The following is a 7,683-nucleotide window of genomic DNA, read 5'->3' as shown; positions in this document are numbered from 1 at the left end:
TTGCCTACAGTCGACTGCACATGGCAAGACCACGACCAAGTTTGTATAGAACTCAGGTCGTGTTCAGTGTGCACGAATATGCATGAACGCTTGGCCCCTTTCTATATAATAAACAAATTGTTATTAAAGAAATAAAAAGCAGAGGTGGTGATTAATATTCATACATAGTCAACTTAATTAACTGTGAGAACATGTGGGTGAGAGCACTTTACAAAGAAAACGGCAAACGATAACTGTTTGATGAATGAGATAGCCTAAAATCACGGCTGTCCAGAACCACCATTGCTGATGTGGGAAAAGTCTGAACTCTTGCATAGTTATAGGAACCATAATATATCAAGGACTTTACGAAGGTAAGTAGCTTTCCTCTGGTGCTAAATCCTTTTCCATATCTACCAACAATACAAACAATTGTCATGACCTTTTCCACCGTCCGAATCCTTCATCTAGACTGAACAAAATGTATATATATGTACATTCGACGTCCAAACCTTGAATAGAATGTGTATATACATACATTCGTCGTCCAAACTTTGAATGTCAGAATGTGTATATAGATACATTCGCCATCCAAATCTTGATTAACATTGCGGGGTATCTTTATATAGATTATAGATTTCTGAATCATGATAGATCCTGAAATTATATCATGATGAACATTGTGGGGGTATTTTTAGATGGATTATATATTTTTAGAGTATTTCAGAATTGAATAGATATGAGTGCATCAATTGTTTAACTTCACACTCATATTTATTAGATTTTAAAATATTTCAAAAATTTACAATCAATTTTAATTTAAAAAATAAAAATTCACAACAAAAACAAGAATTCACAATTAATTTAAACAATCAACTTAAAAGAAATTATAGTACAATTATAGTACAGTGCGCGGAATTGAAATTACATGAAATGAAAGCAAAAACAAAAAAAATAAAAACAATTGCTCTTAACTTCTAGGTAGAAAGCAAATAGAAACAATCATTCTTAACCTCTCACACGGGAAAATGTATGAAAGAAATAAAAACAATCACTCTTAACCTCTCATAAATATTAATCTATGAAAGCAATAAATCTTAATCTATGAAAAACAATAAATCTGACACATTGTAGGTGGCCAATCCAAAAGCTTGGGAGATGGCAAGTTGAGAGGCTCCCAGTGAAAGCATTAGCAATCAAGGTGAACATAACTTGTGAGCATGGTGCTAAATCTAAATTCCATTCATAAGTAATCTTAACTTCGCACATGAGTATCTCCAACTTTACACATGCCTTTGAAAGGATGAGGCTCTCCTATTTATACAAAAACAGAAGAAACTACCTTGTTAATGGAGGTACATTATTCTCTCCCTAGATCCCTAGAAAATCTCATAGAGTTACAACTCAAATAGGTAATGATGAGACACATATCCTCTTTGACCTTTATCCAAATCTTCTTCTATATCTTCAAGGAAATTGGAATTTGAGGATTGGAGGCCACATAATGGTTCTTTGGAAGCTTCCAAATGACTTACACGTGTCATGAAACTCAAGCCACTTTTAACTATTAGCAAGTATATGTATTTTTTCTAAGTGTTAACCATTTAATTCACTTCTAATACTAGAAATCATTAACTTTAGGAAAACACAAATGGAACCCCTATAATTATGAAAATGGAGGCTAATGAAAGGTTATATGGTCATGGAGTTGTGACATGTGAGTGAAATGGTGGCAATAAAGGTGAAAGTGGATGATATTTTGAATACATTTTGCAGGCTCTATAGTATTTATCATAATAAATGTTTAAAAATGTTAATTAATTGTTTTTTTGGTAGGGTGATTTTTTTTTTTGTTTTTTTTTTCTCAAGGGACATTTTAGTTGTAGAGATAACCAAGTCAGCAGTTGATAGTTTCTCAGTCTAGACCTCATCTAAATGTTTATGTATTACATCCATGTGGACCTAGAGACATGTAAGGTCATCGTTCAACTTTGAATTCTTCTTAGCTAAAGCCACTAATCCTGCTTCAGCAATATCAACTCTGCTTTCTTCAACCACAAGTTTTCCTTGAAGGTTTTGTAGTACATTTTTCATATCAGACAACTTGCCATACAATACCTGCAATTCATCCCCCATTTCCATAGATGATACATCAAGCTAATGAGTAGAGAAAATGGTCTAAATATGGAATTAACACCTTAACTTATCAACTTTAATAATTGCAGGTAGTTGGGATTTAGAATCTAAATTTAATACCAACTTGACAATTGTTTGTAGGTGGAACCAAAATCAATCCCATTGAAGGAGTAGGAGTAAGTAGCTTTTAAACAAACCTTCATTATTGTTGGCCTTACCTAGTATGTTCATCTCTATTTAGTCTTAACACCAAATTGCAATCAAAATTGGTTAGATCCCTTGGGCATGCACATTGCTGAGAAATACCATTAAGTGTTATTCGATAGGGTGATTTATTTATTTATTTATTTTGTCTCAGGGGACATTATAGTTGTAGAGATAACCAAGTGAACAGTTGATTGTTTCTCACCCTAAACCTCATCTGAACACTTTTGTATTTCATCCATGTGGACTTAGAGACATGCAAGTTCATCATTCAAATTCAAATTTTGTTTAGCTAAAGCCACTAATCCTGCTTCAGCAATATCCGCTCTGCTTTCTTTAGCCACATGTTTGCCTTGAAGGTTTTGAAGTACAATTTTCATCTTAAACAACTTGCCATACAGTACCTGCAATTCAACCTCCATTGCCAAAGATGATACAACAAGCTAATGAGCAGAGAAAATGGTCTAAAAAGGGAATTAACATCTTAACCTATCAACCTTAACAATTGGAGGTAGGTGCAGTTTAGAATCTAAAATTAATACCAACTCGACAATTGTTTGTAGGTGAAACTAGAATGAATCCCATCCGAGGAGTAGAAGTAGCTTTTAAACCGACCTCCATTGGTGTAAGGGATCACTCGTGCTCTTAGTATCCCCATTGCTAATGTTTTGAAAGATGAAGGCAAGGTGTAATTTAAAAAGAAATTGTAGACAAATACTTGGAAATGGATTGCATTTCGAGTGCGGAAAAACTTTATGAGCTATGCTTTTCAAAAACAAATGTGTTTGCCTAATTTCATGGTTCCTATTCAACCAAATTTGTACATGATTGGATTCTAGTTACTATTCAAACAAATTTGTACATGATTGGATTCAAACTTTTAGTTAAACTGATGATAATGAAATTGTCACTATTCTATGATAATCAAAGATACAAGAATGGGAAAATTCTCATTATTTGATTTTCTTTTTGTTGGTAAATATGAATCTCTATCACACCTCACGACAAGCTGGCTAACTACCAAAACCGCCTATGTCTTGATTCTCTCTCTCTGAGCTCAGAGCTCCACCTTTGGCTATCCTTAACTCCTCACTATTGAGCTACTTGATGGTGTCTTTGAGTAGACATGTCTATGCCTTTTTCACGCTTTGATCCTCTGTGAAATCCACTCCTCATAGTTGACTGTATTGATTGGGTTAAATTCCTTACCAATCATTATCTCTCAATGTATAAGTATATATGTTATGGTCTCTTTGCTCATTATTAATCACTTGGAATGGAAGCATTAACATAGATACATCAAGTTGCATTTTGATGAAAATTTATTAGTACTATAAAAAATATATAATTTTGATTTTTGTGAATAATGGAGAAAGGTTATGCATTCTTTGCTAACATTAAAGATCTGAACTTTTTTGTTTCTATTTTTAGTAACTAATTATTATCATGATGTGGCACACAATTCCATCCTGAACGGTTAACCTCGGAGTAATACAAGTAATGTAGTTGACTTACAACTGTCGAACTGAAATCCTTCAGTGATGAGGCCATGAGCAGGGATTTGTTCTGTGAAAGTCACCAAGGACTTGCACATGGACCCAAATGCAAGCATAAGCACATGTTTCCCATGAGGGGAAAACATGTTTCTAGGGAGATATGAACCTTTTTAGGGACAAAATTGGCTACCTACTTTCATTAAACAAACAACCCTCCATTGACTAATTTGTAGCATCCAAAAATACATGTCTCCTTATTATGTATATGTATGTATGTGGAAGTTCGGAGTTTGATTTGAGGGGAAATAATTTTAGCGCCTGAAATACTTAGTCAATGCTTGCTATTCATTTATAAATTTGTTTGGAATAGGTTTTTGGGAATAAAATCCATAGAGAATAAGTAACACTACTTATAGGGTCCTGGTTCTAATCTGACTCATTCTTCAAGTTCTAGTTGTAATAGCAAAGGTAAGGGCCCTATGATTGGGGAAGTTGCTGGTGGGATTATAACACTAGCATTTCTTCTTGTTATCTGTTGCTATGTTCATCAACGTCGTAGTGGGTTAGCTAGTGACAAGAAACTTGGATGGTTTCCCCTACCATTCTATGTTGGTAATTCACACATCATTGGGAGAAAAATTTCAACTACTTTTGGAAAGAGCGGTACTGGGAGTTATGTGTCATCTACACCTTCCAGTTTTTGTAGACATTTTACCTTTGCAGAGATACAAGAGGCTACCTAAAACTTTGATGACTCACAGATTCTTCGTTTTGGTGGTTTTGGGAAAGTTTATGAAGGAGTGATTGATGGTGGTGGTGTCAAGGTTGCAGTTAAGATAGGAAACCCGCTAGCAGAACAAGGTATCCATGAATTCCAGACTGAAATAATGATGCTTTCTAAGCTCAGGCATCATCATTTGGTGTATCTTATTGGTTACTGCGAAGAAAATTATAGCTTATAAAGAATCTCTATTTCTATTTGGAATTCATGTATACCTTGTTCTTCTATCGGGTTTCCTCTCTTAACTACAACCTTGATAGCACCACCATCAATCTCTCCTTCATAAACATTCCCAAAACTACCAACACCAGGAATCTAAGATTCATCAAAGTTTTTGGTAGCCTCTTGTATCTCTATAAATGTAAAATGTCTACAAAAACTGGAAGGTGAAAATGACACATAGCTCCCAGTACTACTCTTTGCAGAAGTAGTTGAAACATTGCTCCCAATGGTTTGTGAATTACCACCATAGAATGGTAGGAGAAACCATCCAAGTTTCTTGTCACTGGCTAACCCACTACGACGTTGATGAACAAAGCAAGAGATAACAAGAAGAAGTGCTAGTGTTGTAATCCCTCCAGCAACTCCCCCAATAATAGGACCCTTACCTTTGCTACTACAGCTAGAACTTGAAGGAGTCACATTAGAACCAGGCCCCTGTAAGCAGTGATACTTATTAGATTTGGATTTTATTCCCAAAAACCTATTCCAAACATATTTATAAATGAATAGCAAGCATTGACTATGTATTTCAAGTGCTAAAATTATTTCCCCTTAAATCAAACTCCGAATTTCCACATACATACATATACATAATAAGGAAACATGTATTTCTAGAATGCTACAAACTAGTCAATGGAGGGTTGTCAGTGCAGTGAAAGTATGGAACCATTATTGTCCCTAATAGGGTTCATATCTCCCTGGAAACATGTTTGCCCCTAATGGGACACATGTGCTTATGCTTGCATTTGGGGCCATGTGCAAGTCCTGGGTGACTTTCATAGAACAAATCCCTGCTCATGGCCTCATTGCTAAAGGATTTCAGTTTGACAGTTGTAAGTCAACTACACTACTTGTATTACTCTCAAGTTGACCATTCAGGATGGACATGTGTGCCACATCATGATAATAATTAGTTATTGAAAATAGAAACAAAAATGTTCGTATCTATACTCCTAGCAAAGAATACATAACCTTTCTCCATTATTCACAAAAATCAAAATTATATATATATATATATATATATATATATATATATATATATATAACTAATAAACTTTCATCAAATTTCAGCTTGATGTCTTTGTGTTTATGCTTCCGTTCCAAATGTTTAATAGCGAACAAAGAGACCACAACATAGAGACTTATACATAGAGAGTTAATGATTGGCAAGGAAGTTAACCTATTTAATACAATCAACTATGAGGAGTGGCTTTCACAGAGGATCAAAGCCTGAAAAAGGCATAGGCATGTCTACTCAAAGACATCATGAAGTAGCTCAATAGTTAGGAGTTAAGGATAATTGAAGGCGGACCTCTGAATTTTAGCTGAGAGAGAGAATCAAGACTTAGCCAGTTTTGCTAGTTAGCCAGCTTGTCTTAGGCCTGATAGAGCTTCATATTTACCAACAAAAGGAAAATCCAATAATGAGAAATTTCCCATTCTTGTATCTTTGATTATCATAGAATAGTGACCATTCCATTACCATTAGTTTAACTAAAAGTTTGAATCCATCATCCATCATGTACAAATTTGGTTAAATAGGATTGCCAGTTGCCAGGGTTGCCAGAGGAGATATATCAAGAGACATTGATAAAAGGTTTCTACGTGTTGATTTTCAATGAGAGAGAAGGAAGAAATTGGAAACAGGAGATTGGTTAGACTAAACAGTGTTTGCCCAGCCAAGCCAACTCAACTCTATAGATAAAACGCCAACTCTATAGGAAAAAAAAAAAAAAACCTTTTTGACGTAATGATAATTAATCATTAACTTATTTCAATGTGCTTAATATTATTTTACAAATATATACAAATATGCAAAATAAAAACAATAACAATAACAAAAAAACAAAAACACAAGGTTGTCTTTTTAAAGTGCAAGTGTGGATAAACAATTACTTTAAAAGAAATTGGTGCTTACACTCGGATGTAGAATCGTTTGAATTTGATCCCCATCATGGATCTATATATCCGCGTTTAAAATGAATCTTTGAATTTGATCCCTATCATGGATCTATATATCTGCGTTTAAAATTAATCTATGCTGGTGTATTCGGGGAAAATAAAATGACATTGCAGAAAACTGAGCCTTATCACTTGAATATTCATGAAATGCTTATTATAAAGGTGGATGAAATGCCTATTGTAAAGGATGATGAATCTGATCAATGCATAAGTGAGTAATTGTGTTATGTACTGCACAAACAATAATTACCTGTCTACCATTTCAACTACTCGTTGAGGCTCTTTCACGTATTTCGTTGAAGGGTGTTGCCCATGTTTTGTCTTAGGTACCACCAACGGCTGTCCAAGAGCAGCGCCTGTCAAATTCTTGACAATTCGAAAGCTCCTGCCTGCTTCGCATCGAATGCAAAAAATCCAAAGCAAAACAAACAATGACAGTACACTTCGATAGCCACACATTTTGGTTACAGAGGGCATTCGACCGTTCAACGCTATAACAGTCCGCATATTATAAGACGATTCAGCTGTGATCGTATCTATATCACTTTTCACTAATACGGGATCTCTGAGCAAATATTAAGCAAGATATGATTCTGTACTTCAGGGTATGAAAATGCAAGAAGAGTTGCAGAAGGTCATAGATGAAATGTTGCGAGGTTAATTCTTACAAATTAAATTATAACTGCAGCGAGGAATCTCGCCTACAGTCGACTGCACATGGCAAGACCATGACCAAGTTTGTATAGAACTCAGGTCGTGTTCAGTGTGCACAAATATGCATGAGTGCTTGGCCCCTTTCTATATAAGAAACAAATTGTTATTAAAAGAAATAAAAAGCAGAGGTGGGGATTAATCTTCATACATAGTCAACTCAATTAACTGTGCCAACATGTGGGTGAGAGC

Source organism: Pinus tabuliformis, chromosome 3_2 (assembly GCF_031772625.1).
Source record: "Pinus tabuliformis cultivar Carrire ecotype Pingquan chromosome 3_2, CPIR1, whole genome shotgun sequence".
In the NCBI taxonomy this organism is placed as follows: Eukaryota; Viridiplantae; Streptophyta; class Pinopsida; order Pinales; family Pinaceae; genus Pinus; species Pinus tabuliformis.
The sequence above is the reverse complement of the archived record's forward strand: the minus strand, read 5'-3'. Positions refer to the sequence as shown.